This window comes from Geotrypetes seraphini, chromosome 10 (genome assembly GCF_902459505.1).
Source record: "Geotrypetes seraphini chromosome 10, aGeoSer1.1, whole genome shotgun sequence".
Lineage (NCBI taxonomy): Eukaryota > Metazoa > Chordata > Amphibia > Gymnophiona > Dermophiidae > Geotrypetes > Geotrypetes seraphini.
Window position 1 is genome coordinate 35,026,103 of NC_047093.1, and position 21,330 is coordinate 35,047,432.

Here is a 21,330-nt window from a genome sequence, read left to right on the forward strand (position 1 = left end):
TTTCCTAGCGGCCTACGCAAATGCAAAGGTAGTACACCGAGATCATTTCCAGTAATATTAAAACAAACACTCAAGTCGATTCTCTAAACTTTCCAGGTGAATGTTGTACTACATTTGTGGGCAAAATTTTCCAGCAGGGTCTGAGCTGTCATATCATAGCCTTACTTTCCGGTCAGTTCCTGAGCATTGATTGGCTCAGGTATGCGAGTGCCCTAAGGGCTTGGGGGCCACAGGGCTCTTACATTGGCCCTTAAAGGTACTGACAGGAAAGTAAAACTTGACAGCTCATACCCCACCACAAAAAAATCACCAATTAAAAAAAAGACCCTTGATTCCTTGATTTGCACTTAGGTGTCTACTTTGAGGCACCTTCCAGAAAGTAGGTGTAGTTAGTGATGGATTCTGGGTAGAGAGTTGCGCGGGGACAGAAATCTAACCCATCCCCACCCGTCCCCATCAGGATCCTCTCCGTCCCCACCAGGATCCTCTCCGTCCCCACCCGTCCCCGCAAGGAATTACCTCCATCCCCACCCGTCCCTATAAAAAGCAGCAATTACTTCTGAGAGGATCATCAATTCCACAGTTTCTTTTGTGTTTGCGCTACTGTTTTCCTTGTGGAATCTCTTTGGTGGAACCCTTTTTTTGTTTTCTGTTCAGGTAATTAACTTATAAACCCCCTCTTTTACTAAGGCTGATGTGTCAATTATATTATATGGACGAACCCTTCTTCCAAAGCCTTCCATCCCCGTGGGAGTCCCGTGGGCCAGAAGGGGGTCCCATGGGCCAGAAGGGCGTCCCCGTGGGAGTCCCGTGGGTTATGGGGGGGATTCCCGCAATCCCCATTCCCGTGCAGACCTCTAATTCTGGGTGGATATTGGGCATGGTTTGACTTAGATGCACTCATTTAGACCAAGAAAACACTGGCATATATGGGAGTCCGCTGGCATATATGGGTCTCAACGCCTACTAACGCCTAAGACTGCTTGGGCACCACTAGACACGATTCTATAAACAGCACCTAGTGATGATTGACAATTGTGCTCAGTGATTGGGCACCAGAGTCTCCTTCACTGTTTGTTTCCTACTTTCTGAGCTTTTGGGAAGTTAGCATCTCCTGTTTTCCTGGGACTACGTGAAGGACAAGCCATTTCTCAATAGACAAGCGAGAATGCATTTGGAAATGCTCACAAACATTGAGGGTACACCCCAATAAAATTTGAAGGTTGCCTGTGGGATGGATGTCATGGTTCCACATGGGAAGATATTTGGCAGCTCTCCTGCAACTCATTAGAACCCAAAGTGGATCCAGCTTAAAAATTAATGAAGACCGCCGACTTAACTGATTACAGGCATAAGCAGTTCAGTTGAGTAAAACAGTGTTTTTCATGCATAAATAATCTTTCATTAAAATTTCACAGGTTATATGCATATAAACTTATTTTGAAATGAATGTGCATAAACACTAACCCCTCCCAAGGAAACACCTCTGCTCAAGTCAGATAAACTTTGAAATATAATTTTCTCTATCCTTTGTTTGCTGGTATCCTGCAACCCTCACTTTGCATCATCGGAGATTGCATCTGTCATTAAAGACAGTAAAGGATTTATTTCTGAAGGCATCAGTTTGCTTCCTTAATTAAACTCAAGTGCTGGTGAATGACTGCAATTAGCCCCATGCCATGGTTTCTGTTCATTGCCAACTGTGAGGCTGCTGGCCCTCCCCTGTGGCAGAGGGCACACAGCCCACTAAGGCAAAGGTAGTCATCCATGCTCCCTCCAGCTGCCGGTGGGGTGTCATTGACACCCTCCCGCCCTCCTCAGCAATTCCTCAGCGCAGTTAACGAATATGCAAATTCCTAAGCTGAGCGAGGCAGAGGCACGAGATGAGGCTCATTCTGTGCAGGATAACTAAGCTAACATCAACAAAGGAGACAGTGGAAAAGGAATGGAAAAAAAAGGTGGGGGGGGGGGGGGGGGAGGGAGTGAGCTGTGTCAGTTTCAGGTCTGCATGCAGCTTATAAGCAGAGCTGTGCATTCATCAGCTAGGACAGCCAGATTGATATGGATATGTTAATTAATGGAACAGAAAGGGGGAGGTTGCTGAGCACAGCCGAATACTTATGCTGCCCAGAATTGGACTACTATTTGATTTTGCTCAGTGGTGCTTGCTAGAGGTGGCACACACATATACCCCAACTGGAGAGAGGGCAGCTTATTTGGTGGTGGTGGGTTGTTTGATTCATCACGGGACATTTCATGGGACAATCAAGCACTGAAACAGCCGCAATGAATTGTTCTTGACCCCCAACTGGACGGGCCTGTAAATGAGGATTAGTGGTGTCTATCTAAACTTCACAAAGCACCATTATAAAGTGTCCCAGCCCTCTTTTTTTTCCTTTCTGATTCTCAATATCTTTTTACTGCTTATTACTTCTAGTTTCTTACCTGATCTGCAGCAATAGGAATCAATTCATCGTACCATAGTAACTTTGTAGATGACGGCAGATAAAGACCCGAATGGTCCATCCAGTCTGCCCAACCTGATTCAATTACATTTTTTTTTTTCTTCTTAGCTATTTCTGGGTAAAAATCCAAAGATCTACCCGGTACTGTGTTTGGGTTCCAACTGTCAAAGTCTCCGTCAAACCTCAGTCCCAGCCATTGAAGCCCTCCCCAGCCCATCCTCAACCAAAAGGCCATATACAGACACATACGGTATATAAGAAATAAAATTACATTACATTACATACCGTGCAAGTCTGCCCAGTATTGGCCGTAGTTCAATATTTACCATTATTTTCTGATTCTAGATCTTCTATGTTCATCCCACACTTCTTTGTACTCTGTCACCGTTTTCCTCTCCACCACCCTCTCCGTAAAGAAGAATTTCCTAACATTGCTCTTGAATCTACCACCCCTCAACCTCAAATCATAGTGGAGGTTTGTATCGTAGTTGATAGGAACGTGATAGGGAAAGGAAAAGGAGATAGGATTTGATATATCGCCTTTCTGTGGTTACAATGAAAGCAGTTCACATATTATACACAGGCACTTATTTTGTAACCTGGAGCAATGGAGGTTTAAGTAACTTGTCCAGAATCACAAGGAGCTTCAGTGGGATTTGAACCCAGCTCCCAGGCCACTACGCTAACTATTAGGCTACTAAGCACACATTTAGGGCCCCTTTTATTAAGCTGTGATAGCGTTTTTAGCGCGCGATGAATTTTAGCGCGTGCTAAACCTGCGCTACGTGGCTAGAACTAACGCCAGCTCAACGCTGGCATTAGCGTCTAGCACACGTGGAAATTCTGCGCGTGTTAAGCGTGCACTAAAACCGCAATCGCAGCTTAGTAAAAGGAGCACTTAGTTCATTAGTGCACTTTAAAATATAGGTAACAATTTTTAACAAGTGATGGCTAGAGGTAGACGCCAAGTAGGCGCCTATGTACAGTAGGTGCTCTTCTATAAGGTAGCACCTAAGTCCCTTAGGGAGAGTAGATGTAGGCGGAGCATGGGCGGAACATGGTTGTGTCTCCCAGGTGTGTATATAGTTTATAGATTACTATAAATTATACGTGTCACATGATGACAATTTACCCCTATCACTGACATAGCATAAGAAGGCGTGTTTAAACATGGGCACATCAATGCCAACTTATATCAGTATTCTAGAATGAAATCTTAGCACCAAGATGCCATTATACATTTTGTGCAGAGCGCACGGTATTAGGGTGTCTAAATTGAGGTGCAAATTTTGCTGGCTTAATGCACATTGCATCAATTTGAATTAACATGTGCGAAACTGATGTGTATCTTAAAATGTTATGATATGTACAAATGTTTTAAAATTAAAACAAATGACCAAAAAAAAGTCCAAAAATCGGGAAAAAGCCCATATGAACTAAAAATGCCATTTTGTATGTAAAGCCAGCATATAACGAGAGATAGAAACATTACTATTCAGAAAAAGATTCTCAAAACTTACCGTACCTTTAACAATGGTCATTAAATCGGCTCCATTTGGTTTAGCATGGCAGTATTTTACCAACTAATTTTTAAAACAGTTCACCATGATCTTTTCCGAGTTTCCTGGCAGACTCCGACTCTGCCATGCAAATGTATTACCATAAGGCCATTAATATTACAGTGGTAGTAAAATGAGCTCATCAATATTTAAATGAGCACTCCAGGTGATTATCATCACCGGGTGATTCTCCAAACGTGACACTGGCTTTTGATGACCAAAGATTACCGGCTGGTCAGGGGGTGCCAGTATTATGCAAAGCGCATCTCAGACATGCATTTCTGGCTGTGGCTCATGATAGAATTTAAAAAACAAGATACAATTCATATAAATTATAGTAGTTTTGATGACCAAAAGTTAACAGCTGATCGGGGAGGGGGGGAGGGGGGGAGGGAGGGCTTGCCGGTACTTTGCAAAGCTCATCTCAGGCCTGCATTTTTGGCTGTAACTCATGATAGAATTTTTTTTTTTAAATTCACCATTCACATAAATTTTAGTAGTTCTGGTGAAAAAAAGATCTCAAAAGTATGCTTCTCTAGCATGTATATTAAAGGTGTGTCTTTTGTGTGTGTGTTGAAAGCTAATACTCACACCTTCCCTCCCCTTCCATCCAATAGTGTTGGCATGCCTATGATTGACACTATAACGTAGCTTTTCCTGGCACATTCACCCATTTACGCCTCTTTATGTGATCTAATCTGCGCATGTGCTGATCACTATCAGCAGCGACTTATCGCATGCAAATTCAGTGACCCTCCGCGAACCTCATTTGCATGTGTGGTTTTTTGAGAATCACTCAGCTTTTTGAAATCGTTACATTGACGGCTGCATCAACAGCCCATCGGATTTTACCAGCGATATTAGAGAATCTGCCCTTGAGTGTTTTCTCCTGGTCTAATTCCCTAGTCAATCAGTCAAAAAAACTACTGTAATTCATATTGTTGACATGACCTCCTTCCGGTAACAACCATGCTGCCTCAGATAAATTTTCTGGACTTAAACATTCCATTTCTCTGTTGTTTAGTAATGCTTTCATTAACTTCCAGAGTTACCATTCTGTTTCTTATTACCTCTTTTGTTGGGAGCTCTGTGAGTGATTTGTCTAGGATATTCAAGGAATGGTTGTGGGTGGGTTGGAAAATTAAATTTATTTATAACAATTGGATAACAGCAGGGCTTCAACTTACTACTGTAGATATTACAGTCCTAGATATTCTTTTAATGTTCATTATAAAACAGTGTGAAATCTATATAACTTCCTTTCTTATAGAAAGCTAAACCCATAAATCCAAAACTACGGGGTCTGACAATTAAGTTCAAGAACTTGCCTTCATGCACATATATTCACAGCAATGTACAAACAACTCAGGAAGGTTTCATAACCTTGGTATATCAGTGTCTCACAGCTGTGTTCATGTCAGCGTATGGCGGTGTCTTGTTGAGTAGCGTTCATTGTTGCGCGTTTTTGTGTACCATCGTGAGAATGTCAGAGCTTGAATTATAGCAACAAACAAACATTAAAGAGAGGAAGTGAAATCAGGGGCATGTTAGTCCAAGTTTATGGGTATTATGCCATGAAGAAAATGGCAGTGTACAAATGGAATAAATGTTTTTCTGAGGGGAGAGAAAGCGGCACTGATGAAGAGAGGTCAAGGCGGCCAGTAATGAGCAGAACTGATGAAAATATTGCAAATATTTATCAAATTGTGCATCAAAATCCTCGGCAAAATGTGAAAAGCATAGCAGACCAAGCGAACACTGATAGAGAAACAGGAAAATTTTAACTGAAAATCTTGGCATGAGAAAAGCATGTGCAAAAACGTTCCCGAAGGAGCTCACCGATGAACAAAAACAAAGGAGAGTCGAAGTTTGCCAAGACCCTTTAGAGAGGCAAGATGGGCCATGTTATCACCGGTGATGAAACATGGGTGCACTAATTAATACAACCCCGAAACAAAGCGTCAAAGTGCCCAATGAGAGTCAGCCAATTTTCCATGACCCCAAAAGTTCCGCCAGTCCAAATGAAGAGTTAAAACGATGTTGCTAACCTTCCAAGCAGGCAAATGGAGGAAATGTTTAACCAACTTCATCTCTAATGCACTTTCGTACCAAACCTTTAAGAAGTCAATAAAAACTTATCTCTTTGACAAATTTCTCTGACCCCACTTCAACCTGATGTACTTTAAAAACACTTCCAGATAAACCTGACTAAACTTAGCATGCAAAAGTAGTTTTTAAAGTTCTCTGTAATGTCGCTGTCTGTATACAGTCTCTTCCCTTGTAAACCGCTTAGAACTGTTTGTGGTATGACGGTATATAAAAATAAAATTATTATTATTATTATGGTTTTGTACCAACTGGACAAACAGTTAACCAAGTTCACTATTTCAAAGTGCTGAAAAGGCTGTGTGAAAAAGTTAGATGAAAACGACCCGAACTTTTAGCTAACAACAATGCATCAGCTCACACGGCACAGTCTATGAGGGAAATTTTTAGCTAGAAAACAAATAACTGTATTGGAACATCCTCCCTACTCACTTGAGATGGCCCCCAATGATTTTTTTTTTCTTTACCTGAAGATAAAGGAAATATTGAAAGGAAGACATTTTGATGACATTCAGGACATGAATGGTAATATGACGACAGCTCTGATGGGCATTTCCCCTGGTCGTGCCCTCCAACTACAGACCATCAGACGTCCATCCTACTCACATTTCTTGCCAAGCTACTGGAATCAACTACACCCACAGATCAGATCCCTTGAAGGACTCCTAAACTTTAGGAAAGCAATTCAAACTTACCTCTTTACCTGGTCCCCCTGCCTATTACCTATCGGAAAAAGATTCTCTGTACAGAGTAGTTAGGATAAACACTTTGTATTATAAATATGGCAAAATGTAAACTGTTTGACTGTATCTTTTATGTATGTTATCCTGTAACCCAGTGTTCTTCAACCACCGGTCCACGGACCAGTGCCGGTCCACAGAAATTTCCTGCATCAGGCCCAAAACAGTGTTCTTCAACCGCCGGTTCGCAGTGCGATTGATGCGGCATTATCTTCTGGCTGGCTCCCTCTTCCTCACTGACTCAGTGCACAAAGCCACGGGCAGCGGCTCCTACGCACATCCTGCGCCTGAACTAGAAGCCTTCTCTCTGATGTCGCAACATCAGAGGGAAGGCTTACAGATGGCCCACGACTTAGCTCAGTGTTCTTCAACCGCTGGTCTGCAGACCGATGCCGGTCCACAAAATAATTATTTTATTTCTGCCGGTCCATAGGTGTAAAAAGGTTGAAGAACACTGCTGTAACTTGTTCTGAGCTCATAGGGGAGAATGGGATAGAAAACCAATTCGTTAAATATATAAATAAATAAATAAATAAAAAGAGTTCCAAAATTGCTTTGAAGAGTGGACTAGGCGCTTGTGTCGGTGCATAGCTTCCCAAGGGGAGTACTTCGAAGGTGACTATAGTGATATTCAGCAATGAGGTATGTAGCACTTTTTCTAGGATGAGTTCACAAACTTAATTGTCAGACCTCGCATGTCAGGGATGAATGAAAGTAAGACTATAGGAGTCTTTCCTGCATTCTATCTTACACCATATGCCTGCAGCTACAGAAAGGGCTTTGTTGGCAGAGCTGCATTAACCACCAATGGGGTCTTGAGCAAACTTTTGTGGATTTCCTCCACCCCCCACCCCTACCCCCTACTGTCCAACAGCACAACATAGCATCCTACCAGCTAAGTCGCTTCCGGGGGGATGGCATGAAGGTGCATTGCCACAGTCCTTCTGTGACATTGACGACTTTGCCTGTCCCTCGGAAACTGGAAAGCACACCAAAAGGGGCGGGGCTGGCAGAGTCATCAGCAGTGCAGACCGACAGGGGGCTCCACCTCTTTATGCTGCCTTTCCCCCCCTCCGCAAAGCTGCAGCTGGACTGAGGGAGGGGAAGTAGTTCTGAGCCATTTTTACATATGACTCCAGAAAAAGGAAGATGGATTGAGATATCCGGGTTTTACTTCCATTTAAAGTAATGGAAGTAAGGAGGACAGATGGGTTTTACTTCTATTGAAAGCAACGGAAGTAAAACCCGGATGTCTTAATCTGTCCTCCTTTTTCTGGAGCCATATGGTCCAGTGCAGTTGCTCCCTTTCCCATAGGTTAAAACAGTCCTGCTTTCTGGCTAATACTAAAATGATATGAAAGTCTTCAAATGTCTACTTCTTGGAAGATGATTGCATGGCGACATGCCAAATCAATCAATCAGTAAAAATAACAACCAAATTACTGGCCCTTAACACAGCTGGCATCATTTTACACATAATGAAAACAGGTAAAGTGACAGTACTGTTGAAACATATTTACTGCTTATTACAGATTTCAAATTGCTTTTTATTCCTTTGGAAGGACTCTGTCAAGGAATTAAGGTCAAACCTACCAGCACGGCAGCCATCCAGATCTGGTGCCCGGCATTTGTACACAATAGTTGTATTCTTGGGTTATTTATTTATTTTAAATCTCTAATGTCAGCTCCATGCAGCCTGCTTAGAGCTCCAAAGAGCCCTCTGTTATTCTCAGGTCATTTGGTAGCGGTTCCTATGGAGACAAAGCGGGTTGGAGGGTGGAAAGAGAAGGCATGCTAATCAGCTCAGGCCCCCTACATTCCGTATCAAACGCTGAAAGGCCAGCCATATAAGAAAGAAGAAAACACTTGAAATGCTTCAAGCAGTGCTGCAAGCTATGATTTGGAACTACAGGTAAAAAATACCCTAATGGAAAAACGCAGAGGATGCTGAGGGGATGGATGAGACAAATTCAATGCATGCATCTATTCAATGGATCAGTATATTTATAAACTTCGAGACTTAAACTTGTCTTCATTTACAAATGCATTGTGGTCTGGCCCCCCTCCTTATCTTATCTGCTCTTATTCAGTCTTCTTTTGTCCTTCACTCTTTATTTCCAGTTTTTTAAAAAAACTCCCTTGAGTCTAAGAGGACCTCTTTTCCCTTTCCCTCCCACAATGTGGTAAGAGCAGATAGCGTAGCTGGTTCTAAGAAAGGTTTGGACAATTTCCTGGAGGAAAAGTCCATAGTCTGTTATTGAGAAAGACATGGGGGAAGCCACTGCTTGCCCTGGATCAGTAGCATGAAATGTTGCTACTCCTTGGGTTTTGGCCAGGTACTAGTGACATGGATTGGCCACCGTGAGAACGGGCTACTGGGCTTGATGGACCATTGGTCTGACCCAGTAAGGTTATTCTTATGTTCTTATTCTCCTCTTTTGCACTCCTCTTATATTCAAGACAGTTCCGCTTAATTTTTATTTTTTTTTATATTCTTTATTAATTTTCATATTTTACATCAAGTGCACAAAATATTAAATTACAACAAATTATTACACAATATCACTTTTATATCTACTACATAAAATTCTAATAATATTTTTACCCCCTCCCCCACCACCTACCCTTCAACTGCTTTCCAATCACCATATACACATTATATAACATACTAGCTGATGCCCCAGCGTTGCAGGGGTATTTAATTATAGCAATAACACTGTAAATGGATTCAAATAAAGATACTTTATAGTGGTGAATGAAATTATTTTTTTACAGCTTTATAAAAGTACAATATTCAAATTATAATGTGAAATATTTGACAAAATGAATACAATACAACTAACACAAAACTTGATAATAAACAACATTTTTAGTTTCACCTCCAGGAGCAAGAACATATAAATTCTTGGGTGAACCCACCCTTGAGCAAGCAACATAGAGTTGACCATGGGAAAAACAGGGGGATCTTAAATCCACTCCACAGTATGTAATAGTCTATCCCTGTGATTTGTTGATTGTGATAGAGAATGCAAGTATCACTGGAATTTGCAATCTCTTAAACTGAAAAGGAAGATGTGTTGCAAGTTTCTTTCAAATCGGGCAAGCCGTTTTTGCGTTGGCAGCTTTGTACAATTTTTCCATTGACATGAATGGGTGAAATCTGATTTTCTGTTTGTAGCTCCGCCCACGTATGCAGGTGGGCCGCGAGACCCCCAGAACATATCACCCCAGGTAGTGAGGGATCTGCATACCAAGTTTAGTTCAAATCGGGCAAGCCGTTTTTTGCGTTGGCAGCTTTTTACATTTTTGCCATTGACATGAATGGGTGAAATCTGATTTTCTGTTTGTAGCTCCGCCCACGTATGCAGGTGGGCCGCGAGACCCCCAGAACATATCACCCCAGGTAGTGAGGGATCTGCATACCAAGTTTCGTTCAAATCGGGCAAGCCGTTTTTGCGTTGGCAGCTTTTTACATTTTTGTCATTGACATGAATGGGTGAAATCAGATTTTCAGTTTTTAGCTCCGCCCATATGTGCAGGTGGGCTGCGAGACCCCCAGAACATATCACCCCAGGTAGTGAGGGATCTGCATACCAAGTTTTGTTCAAATCGGGCAAGCCGTTTTTGCGTTGGCAGCTTTTTACATTTTTTCCATTGACATGAATGGGTGAAATCTGATTTTCTGTGTGTAGCTCCGCCCACGTGTGCAGGTGGGCCGCGAGACCCCCAGAACATATCACCCCAGGTAGTGAGGGATCAGCATACCAAGTTTCGTTCAAATCGGGCAAGCCGTTTTTGCGTTGGCAGCTTTTTACATTTTTTCCATTGACATGAATGGGTGAAATCTGATTTTCTGTTTGTAGCTCCGCCCACGTGTGCAGGTGGGCCGCGAGACCCCCAGAACATATCACCCCAGGTAGTGAGGGATCAGCATACCAAGTTTCGTTCAAATCGGTCAAGCCGTTTTTGCGTGATCGGGGCACATACACACACACATACATACACACATACATACCTCCGATTTTATATATATAGATTATAACATATTATGTAATATTATTTCCATTACCCACCCCTTCTGATGTGCCATAAAGAAGAAAAAGAAAAGAAGAAGAGAAAAACTGATGATTATTCACTACAATATTTTGTCAATGGGCCCCATATTTTTATAAATTTAGTATATGTCCCTCTTTGTATTGCTATTGCTCTTTCGATTTTGAATATATGACCATCATTATTACAAACTCACAGAGCTGGCACACAGAGGAGAGGAGAGGCCTAATGGTTAGTGCAGTGACCTGACAACCAGGGGGCGGGGGGCCAGGATCAGTTCCCAAATCACTTAACTAGGGTTATCAGATGTCCAGGAAAACCCGGACATGTTCTCTTTTTAAAGGATCCTGGACAGATTTCCCCAAATCCGGCATTTGTCCGGGTTTTAGAAAGCCTCAACGAGCTCTGGCCGCATCTAGAGGGCACCTTATACCCTCTCAAGTTGTGATTATTGATCTGCCTATTTGTAGCAACCATGGGCTCTTTTATGCAGCAGTCTGAGCACTTGAAAATGAAGATAATTCATGTTTACAAAACGGAGGGAAACTATAGAAAAATCTCTGTATGCTTCCAGCTACCGTTACCAGACATCCAGAATTACCTGGACATGTCCTCTTTTTTTGCCAGGGTTTTGAAAATCAAATCACGTCGGGAGGGGCATCCGTGCATGTGCGGATGCCCTCCCAGCCGAGACGAGCAGGCTGAGGGGGTGGGCCTAGGGGTGAGGCTGGGGCATGGCGTAGGTATAACGGGGCGGGGATGGGTGGAACTGGGCAGGCCTGGGGGTGGGCCTATGGATCTGCATTTTACATATGTAAAATTTGGCAGCCCTACTTCTATCTGCCAATCATGAAGTTTAAATACTTGTAGGATATCACTCTTTATCTTGTACAGTTTTTGTCCCCTTCCTCTTTTACATTCTACTCTCTTGGACCTAGCAGCATGCAGGATACTCTGTTTAGCTCATCCCCAGCACCTCTTCCTTCCAGTCTAACTACAAAGCTTTGCACTAATGTGAATGGTTACCAGTTCTAAACATCCAGCTTCATAGATCTTTGTGGCCTCTCAAATGATATCTCACCACCATCACAGCTTTGCTTCACTCACCTGATTGAAATGAGGAGCACATAGTTTGCCTGACAGACTGGGCCATAGGAACCAGCTCTGTACTTCCAAGGAGGGCTGAGCCCTTCTAATACATTACATTACATTAGAAATTTCTATTCCGCCATTACCTTGCGGTTCAAGGTGGATTACAAAAGAGTTATAGAAAGTGGGTTACAAAAGAAGATCACTGGTCATTTCTAGTGAAGGTAAAGAGTAGATCAGGTAGTATCGGTGAGTTGGGAAGAAGGAAGGTATTTGTGGTGTTAAGACTTTTTCAGGGATTTTTTTGAAGAGTATGGTCTTTATTTCCTTTCTGAACATCTTGTAGTCTGGGGTTATTATCAGTAGATTGGAGATATGGTTATCTAGTTTTGATTGATTGATTGATTGATTTTATTTCTTATATACCGCTATACCGTGAGGTTCAAAGTTCTTGTACTTGTTAGGTACAAGTACTTGTAAGTACTTACAAGTACTTACTTACAAGTACTGGCTTACTTAGAAATTCTTTTACTTACTTACAAGTACTTGTACTTACTTAGAAAGTACTTACATACTTGTAAGCACTTGTAAGTACTGAGTAAGTTCTTGTACTGAGTAAGTTCTTGTACTTGTTAGGTACAAGTACTTGTAAGTACTTACAAGTACTTATTTACAAGTACTGGCTTACTTACTAACAAGTACAAGTACTTGTACTTACTTACAAGTTCTTTTACTTACTTAGAAAGTACTTACTTACTTGTAAGTACTTGTAAGTTCTTGTACTGAGTAAGTTCTTGTACTTGTAAGTTTTCTTGAGTGAAGAAGTGACTTAGTGGTTAGAGCAGCTGCCTCAGCAAGTTTGATACCCGCTGCAGCTCCATTGGACTCTGGGCAAGTCACTTAACACGTCATTGTCCCAGCTACAAAATAAGTACCTGTCTACAATATGTAAACCACACAGGAAAAGCAATATACAAGTCCCATCCCCCTTCACCCTTCATTGTGCCCAGGAAGGTAGGGTTACCATTTTTCGGGCCACAAAACCCCAGACCCATGGCCCCGCCCTGTTCTTCCTCCAGCCCCTCCCCGGCCCTGCCCAGTTCCGCCTTGAGATCTGCCCCCACCCCGCCCACACAAACCTCCTCTCTTCTTCGCTGACAAGCTCCGGCCGGGTCTGGAGGGCCTGGAGCATGCGCTAATGTTTGTGCCCTCCAGGTGCACTCAGCACCTTTAATCATTTTGGAAATGTTGGCATCTATGGACTTGGCTAGATCTTCCAGTTATTTCCGTACTTGCAGCCTACTAGATATAAATGTCCTTGGAATCTCTTTGATATTAGCCAGCTTCCTTAGAGCAATCTATTTTTATCTGTCTGTCTACTGGATGGATATAAATAAATGGATTGTGTGGTGGGGCAACCTATTGGTTAGAGCAACAGGTTGGGAACCAGGAAAGCCAGAGTTCATATTCTACTTCTCCCACTGATTCTCTGGGTGACCTCGGGCAAGTCATTTTACCCTCCATTGCCTCAGTTACAAATTTACTGTCTGACAAAGTTTTAAGTTCACTGGTAGTGATGTTATAAATCCACTGACTATCCATGAATGAAGAGCCCAATACTATCCATATTAGAAGGGAGAGAAATTATCTAGATATCAGTGATATTAAGCTGCTATCCAGGCCCACATTAACCACTTATAGGGCCATGGGCAAACTCCGGTTGAGGTCCCCTAGTCCAGCCAGGGCTGCTTAAGAGGGACCCCCACCCCCCACCCCATCATAAAGGCCTAGGGCAGCAGGGCTTTAACCTATAGATTTGAAGCATATATAGCTAAATTTAAAAAACCTGGCAGGTATCATCAATTTCATTTGCAATGGATCTCATTAAAGGATTATCTAAATTCATTGAGGGTTGGGTTTTTTTTTTCCCTTTTCCCCATGTTAACTAACATGTTGGTAATAGGAATTCACCTCTTTTTTTTTTGTTTAGGTTTTCTTAATTCATAATGGTTCTTGTACATGCTATTTGTATGTATGATATATATATATTCTAAAATAAACACTTAAGTGGAGTGTGTGGCGCAGTGGTTGGATCTACAGCCTCAGCACCCTGGGGTTGTGGGTTCAAACCCCGCGCTGCTCCTTGTGACCTGGGCAAGTCACTCAGTCCTCCATAGCCCCAGGTACGTTAGCTAGATTGTGAGCCCACCGGGACAGAGAGGGAAAATGCTTGAGTACCTGATTGTAAAAACCGCTTAGATAACCTTGATAGGCGGCATATAAAATCCTAATAAAACTTAAAACTTTAAAAAAAAAATGCTCGGGTGCACTTGTCCTCACCGGGCCGCGCTATAAACCTCTAGCGCAGCTTGATAAAAGGGAGAGTAAGTTAGGTGGCGATAGGGCACCTTTCACCACCTAACTTAGGGTGCTGTTTATAGAATATGGCCCTTACTGCCTAAGTTAAGCAGCCAAATTAGACTGCATAAAAGTCAGTCCTATCTTTATGTGGTAAGTGCTGAATATTAAAAAGAAATCCAACCAGATCTGCAGAATAAACAGCGAAGCCAAAAATGAAGTCACTGTTGAGTGACTTCATTTTTGGCAGCACTTTCGGCAGATTTAATATAGAGGCAATTGTTGTTATCTTCATTTTTTGCGGTATACTTTATACCTTATTTACCATGGACCCCTGATGAAGGTGTTTGTCCGAAACACGGACCGTGTTGGGTCCCTTGGTTGGTAATAAGGTTTTTATATTGCTGCATTTTATTTTGGGATAATAAATTTTTGCCTGCATCGTGTACATTGTCTGCAGTTTTTGTTTGTTCTCAAGTGCTGAATATTACGCTTAACCACACAAGAGATAACTGGACATGGCCCAACAATGTACATCTGGGAATAACTTCACAGTGGCTAAAAAAAAGAAAAAACGCTCACCATCACTGGCTGAATAGCGACCCCAATATGTACTATATATCAAATTCAGACCCAATCTAGCTCTGCCTAAGTAAGTCATGCTTATTATGGCATCTCTCATCTTTTGTTTATTTATTTTTATCACAAATTTTCTTTTCAACTTTTTTTTTTTTATATGTGGGGAGGGTTTCCCAGCACATTTCTCTACAGCAGGGATAGCGCAAAAATACATACTGTAGAGCAGGGGGTAGGGAACTCCGGTCCTCGAGAGCCGTATTCCAGTCGGGTTTTCAGGATTTCCCTAATGAATATGTATGAGATCTATTTGCATGCACTGCTTTCAATGCATATTCATTGGGGAAATCCTGAAAACCCGACTGGAATACAGCTCTCGAGGACAGGAGTTCCCTACCCCCTGCTCTACAGTATGTATTTTTGCGCTATCTTGATTGTGGCAGGAAAATGATGTTCAGCGTGTTTCTGAGAAAATCAGGAGGCAATTCAGCCAGAAACAATAAATGAATTGGATCTAAACACAGAAACGTCTGATAAATAGATTAGACCCCCGTAATGTAAATGCACCAGAGGACTGATCACATTATCAATTACTGCCAGAATTAATGCATTATAACCACTGAGAGTGGCATATGTTACTTATCCATGTGGGCAAATAATCCTGGCTAGAAATCAAAGGTTGAGGAAAGTAGATTTAGATGAATGTCTAAGCAGTACAACTGAATTCAGAGCCATTTAAATATTCTCCTTGAATTATAGTGTGGCAATACCAAGTAACCAATCCTTCTCTCAAGAATAATGTCCACCATCCAGAGCTAGCTTATTTATACTGTATGTTTAGATTTATTAGTCACCAAGACAAAGATTGAAGTGATGCCCAAAAAAATTAAGAACACATAAAATGCAACCCCACCCAAACCCTAACATAAAAGTAAGTAGACAACATCTAACAATATGATAAAAGAATTCTGTGAGATCTAACGGACTGTAGAATCTTCCAACAACTGCAAACCACAAAGACTTTTCATAGGATAACCTAACCAAAGACAGTTCCAGTAATCAAGCCCTGAGATCACTAGAAATTATGCGGAGAGCCATTTTCGATAGGATGCCTAAATCCAAATTTGGATGTTTATCGCCACACGTCCAAAATTGGAGGCAGAGAAACGTCCATTTTCGAATGGGACGTCCAAATAAATTTTTTTTTTTTTTTTCCGAAAATCGCCTTATGTTTGAAGAGTTTACAATCAGAGACACAAAACAACTTCTCCTAAAATACTCCAATGCATACTGCAGCCTCGACACCTGCCCGTCTTACCTGATCAGAGCAGCCACTCTGACAACCAGTGGCGTACCTAGGGTATGTGGCACCCGGGGCCCATCATTTGTTGACACCCCCCATGTAATAAAATATTTTTTGTAATAACCATGAAATGGAATAAATGGTCAGAATAGAAACAGGCAGTGAAAATTTTCTTTTATTGAACCTCATATATGTAACTATTATTCCAAACATAACATAACAAACATAACATAAATTATGTCTGAATTGTCATGACATCAGAAGTACATATGGAGTAGTTGCAGGTGATGCTTGGAACAGTTCTGATTGTGTTAATTCGGTTTTATGTGTTTTTTGAATAGAAGGGTTTTTATTTCTTTTTTTAAGGTTTTGTAGTCTGTGGTCGAGGTCAATAGGTTGTAGAGTTGGGGGTTGAGTGTTGCAGCTTGAATGGCTAGGAGGTTGTCGAACTATTTTTTTCTTTTGACGTTTTTGGTTGGACGGTGTGTGAATGGTGCGTGAGTTCTCCTATGTCTGGTTGAGATGGATTGAATTATTTAGCTGAAGAAATTAGTTATTCCCCATTCCACACACATTAATTCTCTTCCATTTTTGTTCCAATTATAAAAAACACTGATAAGTTCCCAGAAAAAAAATACATTAAAATAAGAAGTGAAAACAAAGGCCCCTACAGATGAGAACATCTATAATAATAAAATGCTAAGCGCGCACGTGCACTCTTACCGCGTGCTTCACTGATCCCTGATCCGTTGGGCTGTGGCGGTAGGAGTGCACATGCGTGCCAGAAAAGCCTCCCTGCTCTTCACCTCTCCACCTCGCACGGCTGCAGAAACGGCCCCACACTCGCGGCTTCAGGCTCACTTAATCCCTTGCCAACCCCCTCTTCCTTTCTGCAATCCGACCGGCTCACTTACTCCCTTGCTGCCCCCCCTTCCCTTCCCGCGATCCGACCAGCTCACTTAGTCCCTTCCCGCCCCCCCTTCTCTTCCTGCGGTCCCGACTCCAAACCTGTCGACTCTAGCAGCCTGCAGCACTGTACACATGCTGCTTCGGGGCCTTCTACTGCCCTGATTTACTCTGGCTCGTCCCTGATGACATCATCAGAGATGCGGCAGAGCAAATCAGGGCAGTAGAAGGCCCTGAAGCAGCGTGTGTACAGTGCTGCAGTCGCAGGTTTGTCAGGACTGCGGGAAGGGAAGGGGGGGGGGGCGGAAAGGGACTAAAGGAGCCGGCCAGACCGTGGGAAGGGAAAGGGGGGTAGGGGAAATGCTGCTGCTGCACAGGGAAGTAGTGTGGGGTGAGGGAAATGGAGGGGGAGGGATTGCTAGTTAATAATAGGAGACACAGAAAAAACAAACAAACCCACATACAGCAGCCAAAGAGACTGCAAACGGTGAGGGAGGGGACCGGGGGGGAATCCGGACGCCAGACGCCAGGGGGGAGAACCGGACGTCGGGGGAGAAAACAGACGCCAATGGCTTCAAGGCCAGGAACACCCCCTCAGGGCTTAAGAACATAAGAACATAAGCAGTGCCTCCGCCGGGTCAGACCATAGGTCCATCCTGCCCGGCAGTCCGCTCCCGCGGCGGCCCAAACAGGTCACGACCTGTCTGAATCACCAGAAGGGGCTCCCTTGCCACCTTGGTTTCTCATTGAAGTCCTATCTTCCCATCGAAGTCCTAACCCTCCGGTCTTGCACATACACGACCTGGTTGGGTTTCTATACTTATTACCTGGTTAGCTTTCTATACTTGTGTTATATCCCAGCTCCTCCCTCAGTATCCCACGATCCCTTTATCCCTCAGGAATCCGTCCAATCCCTGTTTGAATCCCTGTACCGTACTCTGCCTGATCACTTCCTCCGGTAGCACATTCCAAGTGTCCACGACCCTTTGGGTGAAAAAAAACTTCCTTGCATTTGTTTTGAACCTATCTCCCTTCAGTTTTTCCGAATGCCCCCTCAAACTTGTTGTCCCCTTCAGTCTGAAGAATCTGTCCCTATCCACCCTCTCTATGCCCCTCATGATCTTGAAGGACCGCCCCCCACCCCCCTTGGTACGCCACTGCCGACAACCATAGGAAAAATAACCCAATGGCTCAACTAGCACCTAAAAACTGGCCTTTTCCCCAAATCAGGAGGAGGAATTATCTTAATGCTCGTTCCTAAGAACCCAAAACTCAGTCCCTCTGATGTGACTAATTAGCTTCCATCCCCTATTCATCAAAATGATGGCGGGATATGTCACAGAACATCTCGAATGCTAATTACAACGTTCCAATATCCTCCACCTTTCACAATCAGAATTCAGGAAAAATCACAGCACTGAGATAGTAGTTGCAGAACTAATGACATATGGCAAAGAACAATACATAAGACTACTCCACTTATTTAATGTAAGAGCACTATCTCCAATGGAAGAAAAAGCCTCAGGTATTATCACGGCAGAGCAAGAAATGCTCAAACCTCCTCCACCCACATTATTGGCAAAAAAACTTCCAGAGAAAATGTGCTATTACCACTAGTTTCAAGTTTCAAGTTTAATAAATTCTTTGATTAGATCGCAAAATCTCATTTCAATGCGATTTTCATCAGATAAAAATATAAAATAATAAAATCCATATATATCACATATACTGCTAATTAACATTAAAACATTAGGGAAGAGGGCTGCTTAAATTACAATATTAAAAAAATAAAACCAAAAATAAAATCGGGCATAGGTTTAGCACACACAGGATGGGAGACAAATACCCTCATATTACAGTGAACCTCCTTGTCCTATCCTAAAATATAGTAAGACTGATCTAGTAAAAAAGTGTCTTTAAAAAGCCAGCTCTTTAGAAGACTTTTAAATCTGTTCAATAGTTTTTCTTCTCTTAGATTAAGTGGAAGTAAGTTCCAGATGTGAGGGGCCGAAACAGAAAAAATCATGTCTCTCCTAGAGTATATAAGGGACTGTTAATAGGGCTTTGTCTTCTGATCTTAAAGATTTTAATGGGGAGTATGGTATTAAATATCTTTCTAAAAGTGTCGGGGCTTTATTTATGAGTATTTCATGAGTAAGTAGAGCTATCTTATAAGTGATTCTATGGATTACTGGTAGCCAGTGTTTTTCCTTTAAAAGTGGTGTTAACGTGATCAAATTTTTTCTTTTTCATAATTATTTTTATTGCGGTATTTTGAATGATCTGGATTCTACGTATTTCTTTTAAAGAGGCTCCTTTATATAGGGCATTACAATAATCAATTTTTGATATTACCAGTGAATGTATTAAAATATTTAGCGCTGATTCATCGAGAAAAGCTGATAGTGATCTAATCATTCTTAGCCTATAAAAACAGGCTCTTACTAGTGTGCTAATGTGTTCATGGTAATTCAATTTTTGATCTAACATAACTCCCAGTATTTTCACTTTTGTAACTGCTTTAACCCTTTCAGGACCATAAGGATCGTAGGCCAATTTTTGTGGTTTTGACGACATTTTTATGGTAAAAAGGGCTTGCAGATGCCAAAAAATTGATTTTTTTTTGGTGAAATATCATTATTTTTTATAAAAAAAATCAAACTTCTGGCTTATGGACAGTGTGGCAAGTGAATCTTCTCGTCAATCTGGCAACGACGCTAATGAATGAATGTCTGAACCAGTTTGTTTACATAAAGGCAGTATCATATGGAATCCGTACATATCAAATTTAGAACTGTAGACTATCCCAATCAAAATTAATAGGATTTTAAAGTTATGGGACAAATATGTCCCTTGGTCCTGAAAGGGCTACGGATTGTTTTATTCATAATAATATCGGTTCCTACTCTATTTTTGCAGGACTAAGATCATTAGCTGCCTTTTTTGAATTGTGAAGATGTATATGATGCAACATATTAGCCAACGTTTCACGGCGTATAACCGTTTCTTCAGGGTTTTATCAAATGCCGCTTCCCCACATTTGTTGTGTTGCTTGCTTTTCTGCTCTTACCAGCGTCCTGTCCTGGCAAAGAACTACACCAGAAGGAAAGCCGACGCCGGTGAGAGCAGCAGGCCGGAGAAACTGCTCGTGCTGGTGAAGACTTAAAGAAGTACGGGGGAGGAGGGGGAAGGGAGGGCATGAGTGGAGGAGTATGCCGCCACCCCTGGTGCCTCCTCCTCTCACTACACCACTGAGGAGCAATCAGGTGGTCAGGCCGTTGGGCTGTTTTTTTTGCTATTGGAGGGTAATTGATAGGGTTACCAGGTGTCCAGATTTCCCCGGACATGTCTTTCTTTTGAGGACATGTCCGGGGGTCCAGGCGGCTTATCAAAACCCAGCACTTTGTCTGGGTTTTGAAAAGCTGTGTTGAGCAGGGGAGGAAGTCAGCGCATGTGCGACCGTCACGTGTACGCGTGACATCATCACGTATCATCCACGCATGTGTGGTCTTCCTCCCTGCCCGACAAGTGCAAGCAGCGGGGGGGGGGGGAATAGGGCGGACTTGAGGGCAGGATTATGGTGGGGTGGGTGTAACTAGGCGGGCCTGGGGGTGGGGCTAGGGGGGTCCAGATTTTCCGAAAGGAAAATCTGGCAACCCTAGTAATTGAGAGGGGCATGTGGGGGGGGTCAAAGCTTTCAAGAGCAGTGATTGGAAAATGCTGTTGCACATTTGGGAACATAAGACACCTTCCCCCCCCCCCCATGTAAGGCATTTTAAAATAGCTGATCCTGCTGCACATGGACATGCATTCTTGTGCCTTTTTACTGTATATGTAGTTTACAAAAGGCAGAGCCTTTGCTAAAATATGGATAGAACTGAGCATGTCTTGACCTGGGCGTCCCAAATCCTTTCTTCATTCTATATAAAGCGAGGCTCTTAAGGGTCCTTTTACTAAGGCGTGCTAGACGATTTAGGACTCTTGCATTTCAAGCACCTGGTGGGGTAATTGTATTGGTGGAGTTATGCTGTCTTATATTGCATTTCGAAAAGTAATTAAGTCAGCGTTGTTTGATAAATTCATTTCCTAAATGTGGATGTTACTGTTAACAAAAATTTTACATTGAACGTATTTAAGAAACTTGTCGTATTTTAACTATCTGTATTTCGCTGATT